The sequence below is a fragment of the Quercus suber genome, unplaced genomic scaffold (assembly GCF_002906115.3).
Source record: "Quercus suber isolate HL8 unplaced genomic scaffold, Cork oak 2.0 scaffold_467, whole genome shotgun sequence".
NCBI lineage: Eukaryota > Viridiplantae > Streptophyta > Magnoliopsida > Fagales > Fagaceae > Quercus > Quercus suber.
Window position 1 is genome coordinate 468860 of NW_027069918.1, and position 20592 is coordinate 489451.

The 20592-nt window shown below is 33.7% G+C and overlaps 1 long non-coding RNA gene across 1 annotated transcript; it reads left to right on the forward strand.

The window, feature by feature from the left end:
- The first annotated feature begins 861 nt into the window (after positions 1-861).
- Positions 862-2885, forward strand: LOC136062923 (uncharacterized). Its single transcript, XR_010624657.1, has 3 exons — positions 862-986; positions 1608-1663; positions 2592-2885. It is a non-coding gene; the product is annotated as an uncharacterized LOC136062923 (long non-coding RNA).
- The last annotated feature ends 17707 nt before the right edge of the window (positions 2886-20592 follow it).

A 20592-nucleotide genomic window follows, 5' to 3' on the forward strand; every position in this document is an offset into this window, starting at 1 on the left:
TCTGTCTTTTATCTGTTCACATGCAAATGACTTTTCTTTTGGAAAAAAGTGACCGAATGGACCGAATGGACCAAAAATGACCGAAAGGACCTAAGTAGATCAAATGAACCGATATGTAGGAAAACAGACCGACTGAAGTGGATCCAAAGAAATGGAAATAGATCAAATTAGACTGAATGAACCAAAAGGGACCAAAACAAACTGAAGTAGATCCAAACTAAGGGACTGAAATGGATCGAATGTAGAACATTTGGAGTACAAAGAAACTCTTTAATGCCCTTAATCCTTGACCAGAACTTTTGTATGAATACCAATTTTTATATTACCATACCCTGTGCTAATTTGGAATGAAGGGAGAGGGGAGGTCTTAATCTCTCTAAATGTAAAAAGTTTAGAAACAATCCATATCTTTTGCAATACTACTTATTTTAATTTTGTAGCGAAAAAAAAAAAAACTATTGAACATAAATAATTTCTTTTCATCTCATCTATATATATATATATATATATCATTGAACTTATTAGCAAAAATATTCATTGAATTACTTTGGCCATCATAGAACACGGTACCTAAATGATGATCATGGTCTGCGCAAGACCCTATTAATTAGTTGATCAATCCTATCAAAAAATAATGACATTCAATTTGAATCAAATCTAACATGGTTTTTCAATTTGTAAAAATTGTCAAAAGAATATTTGTAACGCCCCAGCTCAATTTATGAGTGAAAAAAAAAAGAAAAAAAAAGGGGGAAGTCAGATATTTTAAGGAGCCACACTTGTGACCACACCTACCCCACTCCCCTCAACCACACATCTCACAAATATCCTCACTCTCTTGGCCGGCCACTCACCTTTTTTTTTTTTTCATACAACAAACACTCCTCTCTATCACTCTCTCATCCTCTTCTACGGTACCCACTCCATAGCACCACCTCCACCATCATTTTTTGGCAAGGATCACCGGAAAACTCTATAGGAAAAAGGTAAGGCTCACTCATCTCTATTTATCTATGGTAAAAATTCCTTATCTTTTGGTGAGTTTACATGCTTTTGCTTGAGGTCCATTAATCTAAGCTTTGATAATGATATCCATGTGATTTATGAGTTTTGGAAGTGATATTCGTATGTTTATATGTATGGGTTTTGAGTTGGTGGAATGATTTGATGAGTGGGTTTATAGTTTTGCAATGGTGGTTATCGAAGTGGTAAAGATTTGGGGGTTTTGGCTTTCTAATATAAAATAGTTTATGAATTTAATTTTTGTTGTTTATTTGGAGCTAGTGGAGGATTTACTTGTGGGGTTTGTAATAGTGGGTATTGTTATATATGTTGTTTCATGGGTCTCTTGAAAATGGTATGTATATATAGTGGAAGAAATTCATAAAGTGCTAGGATCTCTTATGGTAAAGGAGATGATTTGAATGACATGATGATCAATTGGAGTCTATGCCTTTTATTGAAATTGTTGAGAAACTTTGGAAGTGAAACACTTTATTTTTGGGGTTAAATATTAGGCTTGTGCTTATTTGGCAATTCCTAATTTGTAGCTAGATACAATTTCAAACTTTATTCTTATTGTGATAGGTTTGCTTGATATTGTTTAGGTTATAGCTAATCTCCTTTGGAGCTTGGAGAATTAGGCATTTTTGCGGGTTGTAAGGTAAGTAGCTTTTAATGGGATTTTTGGAAAATAACCATGTTGCATAAACGTTGTTTTTGGGTCAAACACATTTTGGAAACTTATTTGTGGATATATGTTTTCTTAAAAAGTATGGAGTTGTGACCTTGTTATATATGATTTTATATGAAAAGCACATCATGTTTAATGTTGCATATGGAGAAATGCATGATTTGTTAGTATGGAAGAGATAAGCATCTTTGATATAATTTTTGGGAATGGCTTTTATGGATTTATTGCATTATTTGCAAATTCTAAAAATGTTTTATCTTGACTTGTGATATTTGGGAAATTGATAGAAAATGTTATTGATAAGAAATGATTTTAGAAAATTTGAGAACCTTGTGAATATATTGGGTATTTCAAAGGTTTTTGTGAAATTATTTGAAATTGAATCGTGTTTTGATTTCATGTAAATTGTGAGCTCTTCATGTTTTTACTCTTGAGTCGTGACATATGATTACCCAGTGATTACCTAGCTAGATACTGTAGTCTTTGTGACATTGGTATCTTAGCACCCCGTCTTTGTGGCGGATTGATGTCTTTGTGGCATAACTGATGTCTTCGTGGCATAACTTGATATCTTTGTGGCATACCTAACGTCTCTATGGCGACTTGTCATGTGGCATTGGGTTGGATTTTTAGGTTTTAAAATGGTGTTTTGATAGCTCATAGTAAATAGTACGTAATTTCATGTTGGAATACTTTGAAAAAGCTTGGTACTACATTCTTTTAATCATTCTTGTCATTTTATTAAGAAAAATGGATTTGCTGGATTTTCATGGAGATTCCCAAATTATGAAATGTTTTGTAAAGTGTCCATTACCATGAAATTTGCATTTCTCCCACCTCTATTAATTGTGCTACTTACTGAGTTCTGTCTCATCTCATTATTTTATAAACTTTTCAGAGTAGGCAAAATCTTTTGAGACAGCTTTTTGGTGGCTAACAGTAGTAACTACTGATAGAGGTTGAACTTTTGTGATGGAGATATTAAATGATGTACATCTTATAATAGGCTCGACTCATTCTTTTGTATATTATAGTGATTGTGACTTTATTCTCACTAATGGGACAAGCTGATGATATGTAATTATTTATATAGACATCTATTCTTTTGTGGCTAATAGTCCTTGTAATTATTGCATAGAGCTCTGACTTACTTTGAGAGTATATTTAATGAAATTATTATGATAATTCCTGATGTTGGTACTTGATATGATTTATTTGGATTGTGTTGTTCAAAAGGGAAAAATCTACAGGTACCTTTGAGATGTTTTCTCATGCTTTGGACCATTTTGGATTTGGGGCGGGTTCGGGGCGTGACAATATTAAAACATGCAACTTAAAAATACACACATATGCAATCCATACTTGGGTGAACAGAAAATCTATTACACAAAGTGTACTGAATATAATTTCTTGTATTAATTGTCAAAAAGTTTGTTACCACTAAGATTTTTATACCATATCAAGAAAATAGAAGTCACTAATGTTCAAATAACTGCTGCCAAAAGTTCGACATTCATGTTCCCCGAATCCCAGGTCATTTTTATACATAAGAACGAGATATTCCTATACATAAGAAGAAGAAAGATTAGTTACAACCAAATCTTTTAGGGAGAAGAAGAAGAGTTCAAACCTAATCTTTTAAAGAGATGAAAAGCTTACCAATTAGTTTAAGAAAAATGAAAGAATAGTGGGTGGGCAAATAAAGGAATTAAAACAAAGAAAACCCATTGGACAATATGGCAAGAAAAGGTGATATAGAGGTGTTTAAGTCTTTTTCCGAGCCTTGAAAGGGCAGAGTTGTCTAAAAGGTTAAAAGAGAAAAAGAAAATAACAAATGAAGCTTGTTCATAGAAAACCAAGAGATAGCAAACCAAGAAAGAAAAAAAAAATACTCACTTTGAATGATATTCAGTTTCGTGTTGCTCTAGATCTGCCTGATTAGAAAATACATTATTCCAGCCTTCCAGGTAGGGCAAGCAATCTTTAACTTGTCATGAATCGAGCTATTATGGTTATTGAGGTCACTAATCGTGGTGAACTCTCGGTCGTAGCGGACTCCTGTTGCAGATTTATACTTATAATAGTGGATGCGTGTTGTAGGCATTTCACCTCCATTAATTTCCTCCAATTTCTCAGATTAGGTTAATATGATTTAGATATTGTATATAGGTAGATAAATGTCATCTCCCTATTCTTTTGGTGTTTTTTTATTTTTATTTTTTATAATTCAATATATAGTTACAATGGAGTGTGGAGATTTGAAACTTGGATTTCTCTATTAAAAATATTTGGAGGTTTTAATTGAGTTATAAGGCGCTTGGAAAACGTGTTAACAAGTTTTATAATTGTGATTGTTAGGTAAAATGCAATTATCATTTTTCTCCTCATTCCATACTTATGTTATTTTGTATGGTCATTTTTTTTACATTAATTGGTGAACTACGTGGATTTGGAAATTAGATAGGCTGTTAAGTTGCATCTTATGATGGTGATAAAAACAAAGAATACAAGAGATTAATAAAAATATTAGTCATGAAATGGAAAACCTAAAAAGAAAAACAAAACCATCTTAAAGAAAATTTCTTAATTGAGTCCATTCATTGGCGGAGAAAGGGGAAAGCGTGGGGGCATGGGCCTGGGGTTGTAAATGAGCCGAGCTTTGTGAAGTAGTACATGTTCAAGGTTGGCTCATTAGAAAATTTCAAAAGCTCAAGCTTGGTTTAAGCTCGTGATGAGCCTAAGAATAGTGTTTGAGCTTGAACTCGTGAAAAAGCTAAAAAGCTTGAGCTTGACTTGGTTTAGCTTGATTAATTACTCAAGCCAAGCTCAAGCTTAATATCAAGCTCAAACTCAAGCTCATGTCAAGTTTTTGAGCTTGAGATCTAAAAATTACATTGTCAAATGCTTAAATTTCTAAAATTAAGAAAAAAAAGAAAAAAAGAAAATAGTATACTCATTTCATCATGCATCTAGTTCTATTTATGATTAGCCATTATTCAAATTAAAATTTTACATAATTAAATTTATTCATTCATCATTCTCTGTCTACAGTTTTAGCAATTATTCAAAATGGAATTTTTACATTTACATTAGATGGTGAAAAACTAGAAAAATACTTATTTGTAACAATTATGAATAAGAATACTAATATGTTTTATAACTTTACTTTAGATGATTGATAGGGAAGAATCATATGTGGCTAACTTAATTGATTTATTTATTTTTAAATGTAATTATAGTCTAAAGTGGTTCTTGGTTAGTTTAGAGGGAAGGAAAAAATTAAGATAATGGGTAATGGCCCCATGTTAGCCATGTTATTATTAAGATAAGTGTAATTAGTATATTTAGCGAATGCATATAAGCCTATAAATAAGTCCGTGTTTGAATTGTTTTATATCAAGCCTAATAGCTCATGAGCTTGTTCGTGAACAAATTTTTTTTGCTTAGACTCAGCTTGTTTATTAAACAAACCTAAAGCTAAGGCTCAAGCTTGATTTATTTATAAACACACACACACACACACAAACACACACAGATATATATATATATATATATCTGTGTGAAAAAAAAAAAAAAAAAAAGAAAAAGAAAAAGAAAGAAGAAGGTGAAATCCAAGTAAAGGCTTTAAATTCAATAATACAAGAAAGGTTAACAGATGTTATAGGAGCAATGGTTGAGAAAATATTTTTAAAAAAAAAATTTAAAGAAAAAAAAAGAACTGATTTTTTTTACAACTTTCTATATTTCTCATGAAAATTGTATTAAATTAAATTTTCCTAAAATATACATATCTATGAAAGTGAACATCTCACATCCAATTAATGGAAAGAATTGAATCTTAACAAACCAAGTATGTGTGAAATAAGATTACAGCATAAAATATTAAATAAGCTTAACATTGGTGGCAAAATTCAAATAAGCAAAACAATGACTTGGGGGCTTTCAAAATATATAAGTTCATTCCCAAATTTTCATAAAACTCTCCCTCAAAACACATTCAGCTACATTAATCATTTCCCCCAGTTTGTCTTGAATGACAAAGGGTGCTCAAACTGATGCCTCATCATCATGAGGAAAGCCGGCCTAAATGCCATGAACTGCTATGGTGATCCGCTCAATATTGATCATTCCCTGCAGACGCTCCTTCATAATATGTCGCTTTTCCATACGAATCTGTTGCTCTTCCATGCAAAGTATTATACGCATTAATTGTTGAAGAAATTGCATTTGAGATGGCGGAGCATGCTGTGGATCACCTTGAGGCAGTTCTAAAGTTGGAGCCTCATACTCAAGCATCTATTTCATAATCATCAAGTATAATATCTCTTTCAAAACAAATTATTCGAAGTTCTAAACATCTCACAACAACAAAATTGAAAATACAGTTCAATGTAATAACTTTGCGTACTATGAAAATAAATGAATATTAAAAAACTTTAAGATTTTACACCAGCTCAATACATTCATTACTTTCAGGCTTTCAGCAATATATAAATGGTGCGTGTTATCCTTGAGGGAAAAGTACTTATCTATTTAGTTAAACATACTAGTCTATTGAGAAAATATTCGGCTTGCCTATCTATGGTTTGTCCGAAATTCAACTTACCAATATGTAGTTTGCTTGAAATTCAACTTACTTTCTTGCGGTTTGATTTATGATATTTCACCCACTTGTGATCTGGTCTATAACCCACCCCTTCACTTGCCATTAGACTAACACATTCTATACTAAAATCATAACCAAAAAATAAAAAATAAAAAACCCTCTCCACAAAACCTCTCACGCGAGCTCACTAATACAAAGCAAAATGTTACCTTGGAAAGACAAGAAATTAATTTATATATTATCACGGAAAAGCACCGAGGAAAATATTTATCTTCTCGCTTAAGTAATGCCATTTTTGCTGCCCGACTTTATATTGGAAACACGATTAGCTTAACCTTGTCTAGTAGTTTAAAATACCCATGACTTGAAGTGACATAAGAGGAATATCAAGGACATTTCTACTATTCTGGTTACGATCATAAACACAAGCATGATGCCACGCAATCACAATCCACTGAGCTCTTAGCTTTAGGCACTGGTGCAATTGGGTTTGTGTTTCTCATCGTTGCCCTTTGCATTTGTCTTGTTTCTCTTCTAACTTGTTCATTGAGTATATGATATGAGGTCTGAGTTCATTGAATATTTGAATGCCTTATTATCATTAGCAATTGTCCAAAAAACTTAAGTTATTAATTAGTAAAAGTTAAATATATACTTAACTGTTATTTTAACCCAAATGATTAAATTGTTGAGTAACTACATTCATCTTTTATGTTTTCCGATGGACTATCATGCATGGTAAATTCATAAGACATGTTCTTTTAATTAAAAAAAAAAAACTAATTAAGAGATTAGAGTAATTATTATGCACCCATATCCAAAACATTTTAGTTGTGCTAGGAAATTCCAAATTGAAAAAAAAAAAATAATTGAATGGTTTTGACCCCTTAAAACAATCAGATTAACCTAGTTAATTAGCCATAGTCAATTTCAGCAATTCTAGGTTATCACAAACAAACAATCATATCAAAAGTATAAAACAGCGGAAATATAAAAGACACAATGATATGATCACCCAAGAAACCACACGGTAAAAATCTGGGGAGGATTTGACCTAGCTATTCTCAAAGTAAACCTGAATCCACTATCTTGAAAGAATCGAAGTTCATACAAAAGGACTTACAAACTTCCCACTTGACTTCTTAATGCTACCCACCAGTAGAACTTACTGACACGACCATGTGCAAGCTTCGAATCCACGGACTCCTTCTTTCTTAGATTCTCCAATCAGCTACAAGCACCCATGCTTGATAATCTTTAAGTTTCAATGGTAGATACCGAGTTGATCATCAAGATGTTGAAGTAATCTCTACCTTGAAAACCCTAAGTTTTATGTAAAGGAAAGCTCTTCTAGATCTCACAAGAGATTTACACAAAACAGCAAAGTATGAGCAACAACTCAACTGAAGCAACCCTGAAAACGTGGCTAGGGTTTTTCTTTATATACCTAGGGTAAAAACAGAAAACCCAAAATGTTTAATGAGTTAGGGCTGAGCTGGAATATTCTACAGAAAAATATTTTGCCCGAGATTCGATCGATTGAGTCAAGCCGAAATGCACCAATGCATCTGCAGCCACTCGATTCCAACTTTACATGAAAGATCCAACTTTGAGCAAGCCTAAACAAGACTAAACAACCTGTTTTGATCATGGTTTGCCAACAATACAAATTAGAGTTCTAAATACTTAAAATCCTAAATCTTTAGAACCTAACAAACTCCCCCTTTGGCAATCCGTGACAAAACACAAACACTAAACTCAAAGTTTACAATTTGAAAAGCCTTTTACAAAAATAATGCTCATAAACCAAAATTCAATCCTAACTACTATCCATCAGTTGCAAGTATAGACAGCAGCTCAATCGAATCAACCTGTTTATTCCTGAAATACTCAACAAACGCATAAACGCATGTGTGACAGAAAATAGTATATAAACAGGTGTACGGCCCCCGCATCGTGTCCTATATTGGGCTTTGGACCCTGGCCTGGGTATATGGCCCATGAGGCCAATCCCCTTCTACCTGGCGGCCCACCCCCGGGCCACGCGTGCTGCAGGCCCAAGCCTTGCCTCTTCATCGTTTCTCGGCAACACCTTCCCAAGCAGTGATAGATATTTGACTCTCGGGACGCCCCGCGCTGTACCTACCCGGCTGTGCCTCGGAGAGGCACCGCTGCCGAGAACTATCGTAGAGGTGGGAACCAAGTTCCAAAGGCAACACCTTCCCAAGCAGTGATAGATATTTGACTCTCGGGACGCCCCGCGCTGTACCTACCCGGCTGTGCCTCGGAGAGGCACCGCTGCCGAGAACTATCGTAGAGGTGGGAACCAAGTTCCAATGCCACCCTCACCGCTTCCCACTCCCACCTGACCACCCACTTACGATCGATAATACTGGACCGCCGGTTGCACTCATTGGCAAGTAATTATGACATCTCCACTAAACTATGGACTATAAATACAAGAAGTTCTGAGTAGACAAGGGTTGGTCAAAAGATAGGGGAGAGAAGAGTGGCTATAGAAAAGGGAAACAGCGAGAATATCTGAGGGGAGGAAGAGGAAGTAGCGTGTTGCCGAGAAAGAGAAAAGTGATCTCATTGAGTCCTTAGTTGGAGAACTACCCATAGTAGGAAATTCAGCCCAACAAACAAATAAGTTGTGCGCCCAAGTGGGGCTGAGCCCATAGGCCTCATTTGCGACCCGCACAACAGGTATAACATTCTTGTATGATTCACACAACACACAATAAAAACATATATCAAATGAATAACTCATAGAATATAAATCAATAAACAGTGAATCTAAAGAAACAAGAATAAAAAAGAAAACATGTATATCAATCAATGTTACTCTTCCTAACATGAATATCCCAAAAGAATGATATACAAGGTGAAGCGCCTAAGAACAATCTAATAGCTCCACTAGCTCCTCAAAACAACAAAAACTCTCCCTAACTACAAAACTCCTCTACAAATACTACTTCCCCTTTTTGTGACGGAATGCCAAAAGGCAATTACAATCCATCATCAAAAGGAGGTGGTGAGGGGAACAAAGATGTGCCAGATCAGCTCGCAACGCACGGATCTCGTCAAGCACGTCCACCAAAATCTGACTATGAGTCGCCTGAACGGTCATGACAGACTCCAAAGTATGACGGATATCAAAGTCATCCGATGGAGGTGGAGGAACAGCAGCAACAGCAACAGCAGCATCATCAGGATCAGGAACAGCCTCACCAGAAGGACCTGTAGAAGAAGAGGGAGGAGGTGTGGACCCAGAAGGTGTAGACCTAGGTTATTTAGAGCCAGCTCGAAGGTGAGCAGCCTTCTGTCTAAGAAAAGACGCACCTATAGGACCAATGACATGCACAGGCTCAGAGGAGGGGAAACCACTAAGATCAAGATAAAGAAGAATTCTATGAATAAAAATAGGATGAACAAGGGCATGAGAAGAAGATGAACTCCTATACACTTCGTTCAAAGAACGAAGGAACAAATGGGAAAAACTTATAGGAGCATCAGTAACTAGAGCGTACAAAAATATACCTCTCGAGAGGAATGGTGTTCAGATGAGAAATAGGTTAAAAGCAGTGACACGCTATCCTAAAGAAAAGATAGTGAAGCTCAGAAAGCTCAGCAGTAGGATCAGAACCCCACTGGATAGATGACCCAGTGATGTAAAACATGACATCACTTAAAACTGGAGACTTATCATAAAGGTAGACAGGGTTGTTGACACTCCATTTTGCAACCCGCATTTAACCTCACATGGAGGGTAAAATGGTACTTTCACTTTAAAAATATTCATCTTGATTCTAGCCATTAGATCATTGGACTCATTTCACCAAAATGATCTTGATGTTGTAACGATCAAATCAACTGGTCATAAGCCCTAATCAGACCATTAGATTGAAAGTTATCATCAAATCAAGTTTTAATGGCTAAGATGTACTATCACAAATTGAGTCCGACTATATGTGATTATGAACAATTGATTTCAATTGGTTATAGGTGTAATCAATTTGAGATCAATGATGTGTCATAATTTAATATGTGATTATGAACAATTGATTTCAATTGGTTATAGGTGTAATCAATTTGAGATCAATGATGTGTCATAATTTAATTGGTTAAGACTACATTTTATGGTGAGGTTGCATACACCTAATTAATTAGATAGTTAAACATTAATTATTCAATGAGTAATTTGTATAATTATCTTTTAATTAGAGTAAATTGGGAACCAATTAATTCTGAAATGGGAGTGATTGGAGCCATTTAATGTTAATTGGGAGCTAATTTGGGACCTATTAATGTTAATTGTGCTGAAACCATTTTCTAACAAATGACCTATGCTCACTATTTCATCAATATCTCTCAGAATATTTTGAATCTATGAATAAGGTTAATTTTCCCAGAAACTAGACATCCGGGGCTTCAATTTGAGCATAAGAACGAGATGATTCCGATAAGAATTGGGTTAGATATGATTTTTCTAAGTTGGCTCTACAAGCTGTTATAGCAGCTACGGAAAAACCGAATTTTGGCTTGCTCCCCACTCCCACCAATCTCTCCATTTAATGCACCAGATTTTTCCCAAGGCTAAAATGAGGTCTAGGTTCATAATCCTTGTTAATCCTTAATAAATGGTCTTCCATTCATATTCCCTCCACTACTACTGTATAAACCCTCCCCCTCCTTCATTCCAAGGAGACCAAAAAACCCCCTCTCTTCTCCTCTCTTGAGTTCTAGTGAAGTTGAGTAGTCTTGTCATATCTTGGTCTTCCTGAGACTTAAGGTATTGAGTGAGACTCACTCTTCCTCTCCTAGCTCTTCTTTTCCTCCACCCTTAGGATCTCCCTCAAAAGTCTCCTCTTCCACCATATGGATCTTGCATGAAGGTATAACCTCTTTCCCTAATTGTTTTTTGTGTTACCATGATAAGGGTTTAAGAATAAAGCATGATAGTAATCATTTGAATATGTTTGAATGTTCTTAATTGTTCTTATATGTTCTTCACATGTTCTTGGTTGTTCATCACATGTTCATGCATAAACACTAGTTTTAATCTTAAATCTACATCAAAAATATGAAAAACATGTTTCTTTCATAATTCTTTCAAGTCCTTGAATCTAGGATATCACCATACACACACATTCACTAGAATTTATTTGTCAATCCAAATGAAGTGCTTAATAAATTGAATTAGGGTTTATCACATGCACACATTTTAAATTCAACATACAAATTGATTGATAACATATTGGATGATGTAATATGAAGGTTGGCCACCATAGTCTAGAAGACCGGTTTCACCGGGCAAGGTGGGTGCCTAACACCTTCCCACCTTGTAACATAGCCTCCGAACTTAGATCAAGGGTTAGTAGATCAAGTGCTTATCCTTGTAATTTTCAATTTCTAGATTGTAACTAGGAAACAAAGCCATGTACTTTATCTTAGCTTGTATCTAGGACCAAAGCCGTGCAATTTCCTATGTTCAATGTAAATTCAATTTCAAATTAATAAAATAACGAATTTTTCAATTATGGTTTTCTTATTTATTCCAAAAATTAAATAAGTGGCGACTCCATTGTAAAACTCTTAATTCAAAGGAGAAAATATAACTAGTCGAACCTCCCTTTTGAGAGGCAATAACACGACTCCACCCATTCGCGTGGGTTTGGCCCCACATTCATTAAAACGGGCCGGGGACGCGGTCTCTCACAAGGGTGCTGGACCAAAGGTACCCCTAGAGCATTAGCCACTACTGTAGGAGTAATGGTGTACTCTACGCCTCGTATCCAACTCTTTACTAAAGTGTTGGAATCATAGACGTGGATCGAGATGTTCGAGTAGAACTCTCGAATCAAGGTAGCAGGTGGAGGAGGATCAGAAATATCCACCAAGGGTAGGCAGCCCCTACACTCTAAGTTTGCCCTAATGGCAGGATCCAACTCATTTAGAATGACAGAACACTTAGACCAAATCTTACGCTTAAGGTTCAGTTTCTCAAAGATCTCCTGGTTTTTCTCACTCGAAAATTTCTCACGGTCAAAGGACGGGGGGGAAGGAGTAGGTGAAGGGACAGACCTATGAGCCCTAGTTTTCCTAGGCATGATACTAAGGAAAGGACAGAGACACAAGAGAAAACCAAAAGAGAAACAAATAAAAACCAAGGGCAGACTACAAGTTAGCACAAAAAAAAAAAATAGAAGAAAAACTATGAACAGTTAAAATGCCATGATGCATGTACTAATGCAGTAAACAAAGTCCAATTTTAAGTTCAATTTCACAAAATTGGCTCGAGCATAGAGTTTCTAACCAAAAACCCCAAAAATTTGAAAACCACTTGTAAAATTTTGAAGCACATTGATGAATTAAGTATTACAAAATACAATCCATAGATGATAATGCCTAATTACATCCAATCAACAAGCCAATTTTATCAAATTCAACTTAATTGAACAAAATCCCCAATTCGAAACAATTATAAACCCTAGAATTTTCAATTCTTCACACAACCCAAAATTGATCAAATTAAACTATCAAGAACATGTTTATAGCTTGTCCCCATAAAAACCCATTGATCAATTTCACAAAATTTGGCTTGAAACATCAAAAAATCCCAAAAAGAAAGAGGTCCGAAAATATGAGGTAAAATGCATGAAAAATGCAAATAAACTCAAAAATGAGGGGCAAGAGAGACTTACTGGCTTGAGGAAAGAGAAATCTTGCAAAAATTTTGGAGGAAAATGACAAAAAATCGCTGTAGATCCTTGCCTAGTCGAAGAGAGAAAAGAAAGTTTGAAAAAAACTTTTGAAAAAGTAGTGGAATCAGTCAAAGAGTACTGTTTAAAAAACCTGATTCACGACTTTAGATTGATCGAAAATTACATTCGATCGATCGAATCACTCCGAAAGTTTTAAAAAGAATTTTAAATATTTTCGATTGATCGAAAAACAGAATGGATCGATCGAAATAGGCAGTGGATCACAGTATTTCGAGAAAAATTCCAGTTTTGAAAAACTCAAACTAATTTTTGAAAATAACTCCTCAAAGCATTAAAATCAATGAAACACAATGCATGAGTATGAGATGAAATGGAATGTTTTATCAAAAACCCAAATTTGTAATCCCAGTTTCTCCAATGAAAGTTTCAGCCAGTTCTTCCTTTAAATTCACAAGCAAAAAAAATGTTTTGCATAATACTCAAGTTATATTTCAAACTTGGTTGGTCAGACCAAAAACACACACAATAACATGTATAATGTTTAGCAAAGAGTAAGTTGTGTAGTGTGTGCAAACTAGCAAAAGCTTGAGATACATGTGAGGTGATATGTGAATAGAAATCAATCACAAAGTCTACAAAATTCATCACACAGAATTTAAAAGAGACTATCATCTAAAGAGTTACATCCTATAACTCCCACATCTCCTAGAACAAAAGTTTGCAATTATGTAAGTTTCTTGTATTTTAGCCTCATAATTATGTGAGATGGCATCAAGCCTAATAATACACACCAATTTTAATTATGTGAGATGGCATCAAGCCTAATAGTACACACCAATTTTAATTATGTGAGATGGTTATTTATGCTTTTCTCAAAAGGATCAAGTCTGACAGTTAAATAACATGTGATTTCAAGATCAAGACAAAGTGATCAAAAACCATAAACATTTTTCCCACATAACATGGACTACAAAGTTTCAACTAGTAAAGTGCAATAAATAAGCTCATCAAAACTAAACAAGGTACATAAACTTGTTATGTAAAGATAATATGGCCAATCTTTGATTGTAAATCCAAGATGTGAAATACTCTCTACCTTGAAAACCCTAAATTTTGTGTAAAGGAAAGCTCCTCTAGATCTCATAAGAGATTTACACAAAACAACAAAGTATGAGCAACAACTCAACTGGAGCAACCCTGAAAACGTGGCTAGAGTTTTTCTTTATATACCTAGGGTAAAAACAGAAAACCCAAAACGTTTAATGAGTTAGGGCTGAGCTGGAATATTCTGCAGAAAAACATTTTGCCCGAGATTCGATCGATCGAGTCTTTCCTTCGATCGATCGAGCCAGGCCGAAATGCACCAATGCATTTGCAGCCACTCGATTCCAACTTTACATGAAAGACCCAACTTTGAGCAAGTCTAAACAAGACTAAACAACCTGTTTTGATCATGGTTTGCCAACAATACAAATTAGAGTTCTAAATACATAAAATCCTAAATCTTTAGAACCTAAAAACAACCAGATTAACCTAGTTAATTAGCCAAGTGATTAACTTAGTCAATTTCAGCAATTCTAGGTTATTACAAACATACAATCATATCAAAAGTATAAAGCAGCGGAAATATAAAAGACACAATGATATGATCATCCAGGAAACCACACGGTAAAAACTTGGGGAGGATTTGACCTAGCTATCCTCAAGGTAAACCTGAATCTACTATCTTGAAAGAATCGAAGTTCATACAAAAGGACTTACAAGCTCCCCGGTTGACTTCCTAATGCTATCCACCAGTAGAACTTATTAACACGGCCACGTGCAAGCTCCGAATCCACGGACTCCTTCTTTCTTGGATTCTCCAATCAGCTACAAGCACCCACGCTTGATAATCTTTAAGTTTTAATGGTAGCAACCGTGTTGATCATCAAGATGTTGAAGTAATCTCTACGTTGAAAACCCTAAGCTTTGTGTAAAGGAAAGCTCCTCTAGATCTCACAAGAGATTTACACAAAACAGTAAAGTATGAGCAATAATTTAACTGGAGCAACCCTGAAAATATGGCTAGAGTTTTTCTTTATATACCTAGGGTAAAAATAGAAAACTCAAAACGTTTAATGAGTTAGGGCTGAGCTGGAATATTCTGCAGAAAACCATTCTGCCCGAGATTCAATCGATTGAGTCTTTCTTTCGATCAATCGAGCCAGGCCGAAATGCACCAATGCATCTGTAGCCACTCGATTCCAACTTCACATGAAAGACCCAACTTTGAGCAAGTCTAAACAAGACTAAACAACTTGTTTTGATCATGGTTTGCCAACAATACAAATTAGAGTTCTAAATACATAAAATCCTAAATCTTTAGAACCTAATAATAATAATGATAATAGAGAAGTAAGAAGTCGTGGCTGTCTCTATGTATATAGATGTGATAATCCCATATCAATAAGAAGGGAGCTAGTAATACATTATAATTAGAATGTTGAACTAGCACAAATCAATTTCAGTACTGAAAATGCAAAAATAGTTGAAAAATGATATTATTTATTTATATTTATCGTTGAAATAGAAAAATGCTACATTGAAAGTGTAATTTGGTCTGGTTTTGATTTCTGAGCGTGATTAAGACTATTTTTGATTCTGCAATGTGAATTTTTTCTTATAGAAAAAAATTGTATTTATTAGTCAATCACATGGCTGAATCTTAAGGGGAGAATTTAAGAAATAGCACCTAAAATACTGTATTTAAATTTTGTCCAACCTCATGTTACTCTCTTTCTCTTAATCTATTCGATTATCTGATTGTTTTGTGTCCACTATAGACAGTTGCAACCCCTTTTTATCTTTACGATTGACTTATTGATTTTTAGCATTGTAAGGTTGAATTTATTCAATCATGTGTTGGCTTTATTCCATGCCAAATTTGCTTGTATTTTAGCAATTAGATACCTTGTATTTAGGTGGGAATCATGTAAGGGTAGTGTGTGAAGAAAACTCGAGATGTGTGCACTCAAGAAGAGTCTCGCGACTGGCAAGTCGCCAAAGGTGGCACACGTGCGAAGCATGCAGGGGAGCTGAAAAGTCACGACAGTTGGAGCACTATAGGACAAAACTTCCAGTCTGGCTAGGCAGTTAGCTCGTGACTCATTCCAATTGTGAGGTCGAGTCGCCAGAATGCCCTGTTTGTTGCAAAATGACTTTTCGCATTCCTCATACACCCTACTATAAATACCCTTATACCCACGAAATGTAGAGAACTTCCAAGGAGAATTTTAAGAGAGAAACCCTAGAGAAAAACAAGATTGACTCATACATAATCTTTATCCTTTGATTCTCCAATTTCCTTTACTCTCACCCTTTCCATTGACATATCCTTAAGAGTTACATTAAGTCAAATCCTTATTTCACAATACCTATATCAGTGAGGAGGTATTTTGGTACTTGGGAAGTAGTTTAGAAGGGACCAATTCATTTTGGTTGATGCAATGGGCGATTGTGGGATTCGGTAAGCTATAAGGTTCGACGTAACCCTGTTAGAACAAGAAGCTTTGAGGGCTTATGTGCACTGGGTAGATTAGGCTTGGAGGGTCTTCTGTTATTCATGTATCCCAACCTTATTTTCTAGTAGATTATTGACCGCTTGGAGGGCGGCAGGATTTTTTGTAGAGTACTTCGGTTTCTTTTTTGATAATACATCGCTGTGTTATCTTTGTATTTGCATCTTTCTTACTTTTCTCTTTACCTATTAATTACTGCTGCGTTGGATATTAGTTATGGTTTAGATTGTGTTACCAATTTGGTTACAGCTTATATTTCATTTTCCGCACATATATTGTTTGATTAAGATCTTGTGTTGGTATTTTTAATTTGGGGGTCTAAACGTTCATAAGTGTTTTACACGCTATTTGAACTTTCAAGCATATTTCCAGGTATTGGCTCTGCTTTCATATTAAAATTTTAAATTTTGATTTTTTTTTTTATTACACATGAACCTGGTGGGTGTTAACCTGGTGGGCTTTCGATCTATATGGGTTCTCTGATTGAAATTATATATGGGGTTTTTTTTTTTTTTTTTTTTTGGTGATAAGATTTTAAAGACTCCCTGATAGAGTTAAACTCTAAATTTTTTTTATCTTTATTCTGAACAATTTTATTAGGATTTTCAAGAAAAATGATCTCATCAAAATTTAAATCAAACACAAACTCTAACAAACCTATACTATTATCTTTAACAACACACACTCTAACTTTGGTTTGTTGATTAAATTCAAGTTTTTGTAGTTTAAAATAATGCATAAAAGATAAGTTTATAGATCAAATGGTAAATTATATCCGATTAGCATGAAAATTGGCATGCATGTTAAGAACATATAGAGCATGTAATCCAACGGTTGGATTTTCAAAATATGAATTCAATAATAAGTTATTAGGTGGTGTAATAATTTTTATAATTACATCAGGTGTAACTTGAACACAAACCTATATTTCTTAATTCGATGTGAATTTTGACAAATCTACCGTCAGATTACATTATCTTCATATATTTTCATACTTACAAAATTTTAAGGTGATCAAAAATCAATAGTCATGTCATTAATCAATTGTTTAGATTCAAGTTTTAGTAATTTAAAATAATGGATAAAAGATGAGTTTATAGATTAAATGGTAAATTGCATCCAATTGGTATGAAAATTGGTATGCATGTTAAGACCATATAGAACATGTAATCCAACAATTAGATTTTCAAAATAAGAATTCAATAATAAGTTATTGTATGATGTAACATTTTTTTAGAATTATGTCAAGTGTAACTTGAACCCAACCCTATATTTCTTAATTCGATGTGAATTTTGACAAATCTACTATTAGATTACATTATCTTCGTATCTTTTTCATGCTTACAAATTTTCAAGGTGATCAAATATTAATTGTCATGTCATCAATCAATTGTTTAAATTTAAGTTTTTGTAATTTAAAATAATGCATAAAAGATAAGTTTATAGATCAAATGGTAAATTACATCTGATTAGCATGAAAATTGGCATTCATGTTAAGACCATATAAAGCATGTAATCCAACAATTGGATCTTCAAAATATAAATTTAATAATAAGTTATTAGGTGGTGTAACATTTTTTAGAATTACGTCAGGTGTAACTTGAATCCAAACCTATATTTCTTAATTCGATGTGAATTTTGACAAATCTACTGTTAAATTACATTATCTTTGTATATTTTTCATGCTTACAAAATTTCATGGTGATCAAATGTCAATAATGATGTCATTAATCAATTGTCTAGATTCAAGTTTTAGTGATTTAAAATAATGCATAAAAGATGAGTTTATAGATCAAATGGTAAATTACATCCGATTAGCATGAAAATTGGCATGCATGTTAAGACCATATTGAACATGTAATCCAACGGTTAGATTTTTAAAATATGAATTTAATAGTAAGTTATTGAGTGATGTAACATTTTTTAGAGTTACGTCAAGTATAACTTGAACTTAACCTTATATTTCTTAATTCGATGTGAATTTAGACAAATCTACTGTTAGATTACATTATCTTCATACATTTTTCATGCTTACAAAATTTTAAGGTGATTAAATATCAATAGTCATGTCATCAATCAATTGTCTAAATTCAAGTTTTAGTAGTTTAAAATAATGCATAAAAGATGAGTTTATAGATCACAATGGTAAATTACATCCGATTGACATGCATGTTAAGAATATATACAACTTGTAATTCAACANGTATATGCTCCATTTTTTTAACGAAATTATTATTATTATTATTATTAAGAATGATATTTTGTACACGCTACATTTTTTTTAATGATATTAAGTGAACAACGAGATAAACAATTTTTTATTTTCTATATTTTTATTTTGTTGTTGTTGTTGTTGTTGTTGTTGTAGTATTACAGTTGCTGATCCTATCCATTCAATCAATAGATTAATTATTTTCATGTGATGAACATTTTAAAACAAATTCAGATAAACATTTAATAATTAGTTTTTCATTTAAATAGTTGATAATGTGGTGATAAGATTTTAAAGACTCCCTGATAGAGTTAAACTCTAAATTTTTTTTATCTTTATTCTGAACAATTTTATTAGGATTTTCAAGAAAAATGATCTCATCAAAATTTAAATCAAACACAAACTCTAACAAACCTATACTATTATCTTTAACAAAGAATATATACAACTTGTAATTCAACAACTAGATTTGGAAAATATGAATTCAATAATAAGTTATTGGTAGGTGTAACATTTTTTCGAGTTAAATGGTTTACATTCAATAACTTTTAAATAGTTGACTTTACTCAATAACACCAATTCTTCAAAATCACTACAATACTACATGAATGACTAAAATGATTCAAATACCTTTGATATGCATAATATGATCAAAATATCCTCAAAACCTAAAAATTTTCAAAATACTCCCCAAATCAAATGCCAAGAGCCCTTAAATTTAAATTTTTTAATTTATTATATATGATTTAGCTTATTGTGGGGATTACATATTATTCTTAGCTCAGTATAGTGATTGCATATTTTTCTTTTAATATGTGACTTAAGATAATTAATATTTTTTATTATCTATTTTTGGCCAACTATTCATAGAGAGCGTTCTGTGATAATACCCCTCTTTGGCCAACATTTCAGATGTGTGAATTGTATCTAATTTATTTCATTTTTATTTTATTAATTAATCTATGTGTTGCCAGTTGCATAGACATATTTCATAAAACGTCACTATATACTTCCCCCCTTATTTTTCATTGCCGCACAAAATTCCCCCAATTCTTCCTTTCCCACCATTTTTTCCCCCCAAAACTTTTATCTTTAATTTTTTTTTCTTTCTTTTCATTCGGCTCCCACATCTCAAGTTCTTAAAAGTAAAAACCCATTTTTTGTTTCCCATCCTACTCCATTTTTTTTTTTTCTTCTTTTTCTCTCTAACCCATTTTCATCTTCACCATGCGAGCGAGCTCTCTCACCATCGTCGAGCTCTCTCTCTCTCTCACATCTCCACTGCCCCTAGCCATCTCCCTAGCCCTAGCCGCCGCCGCCAATCAAAGTCCGTTAAATATATATATATATATATATAAAGCAGCCCAACTCCAATTCCAACTCCATGATCTCCACTGTCTCTCTGATCTGATTTATCGATCTCTTGCCGGTAGGCTTAAGTCTCACAGATCAATTAGATCACGCGTCGCACTCTGTCTCTCACTCAGGTCAGTAGTACAACACAACCAACCCCTTTCCTCTGATCTATGCCGCCAATTCCAATTTCTCTATCTATCTCTGTTCGTTATTTCTTTTTATAAATTTTTGTGTGTGTGATGAGTTCAATTAATAAATGATGTTGAAAATTGCAGTGTTTGGTTGGTTGGTAAATTATTGAATTACAATATTAAATTTTACATATTCAAATAAAATAAACATCCATATGTTTCAGAATTGCTTATTTATTAGCTGGCCTGTGGTCATTAGAAGATTAACTTGAGATGAGAAAACATTTGCTAGGAAGGAAGGTTACTGTT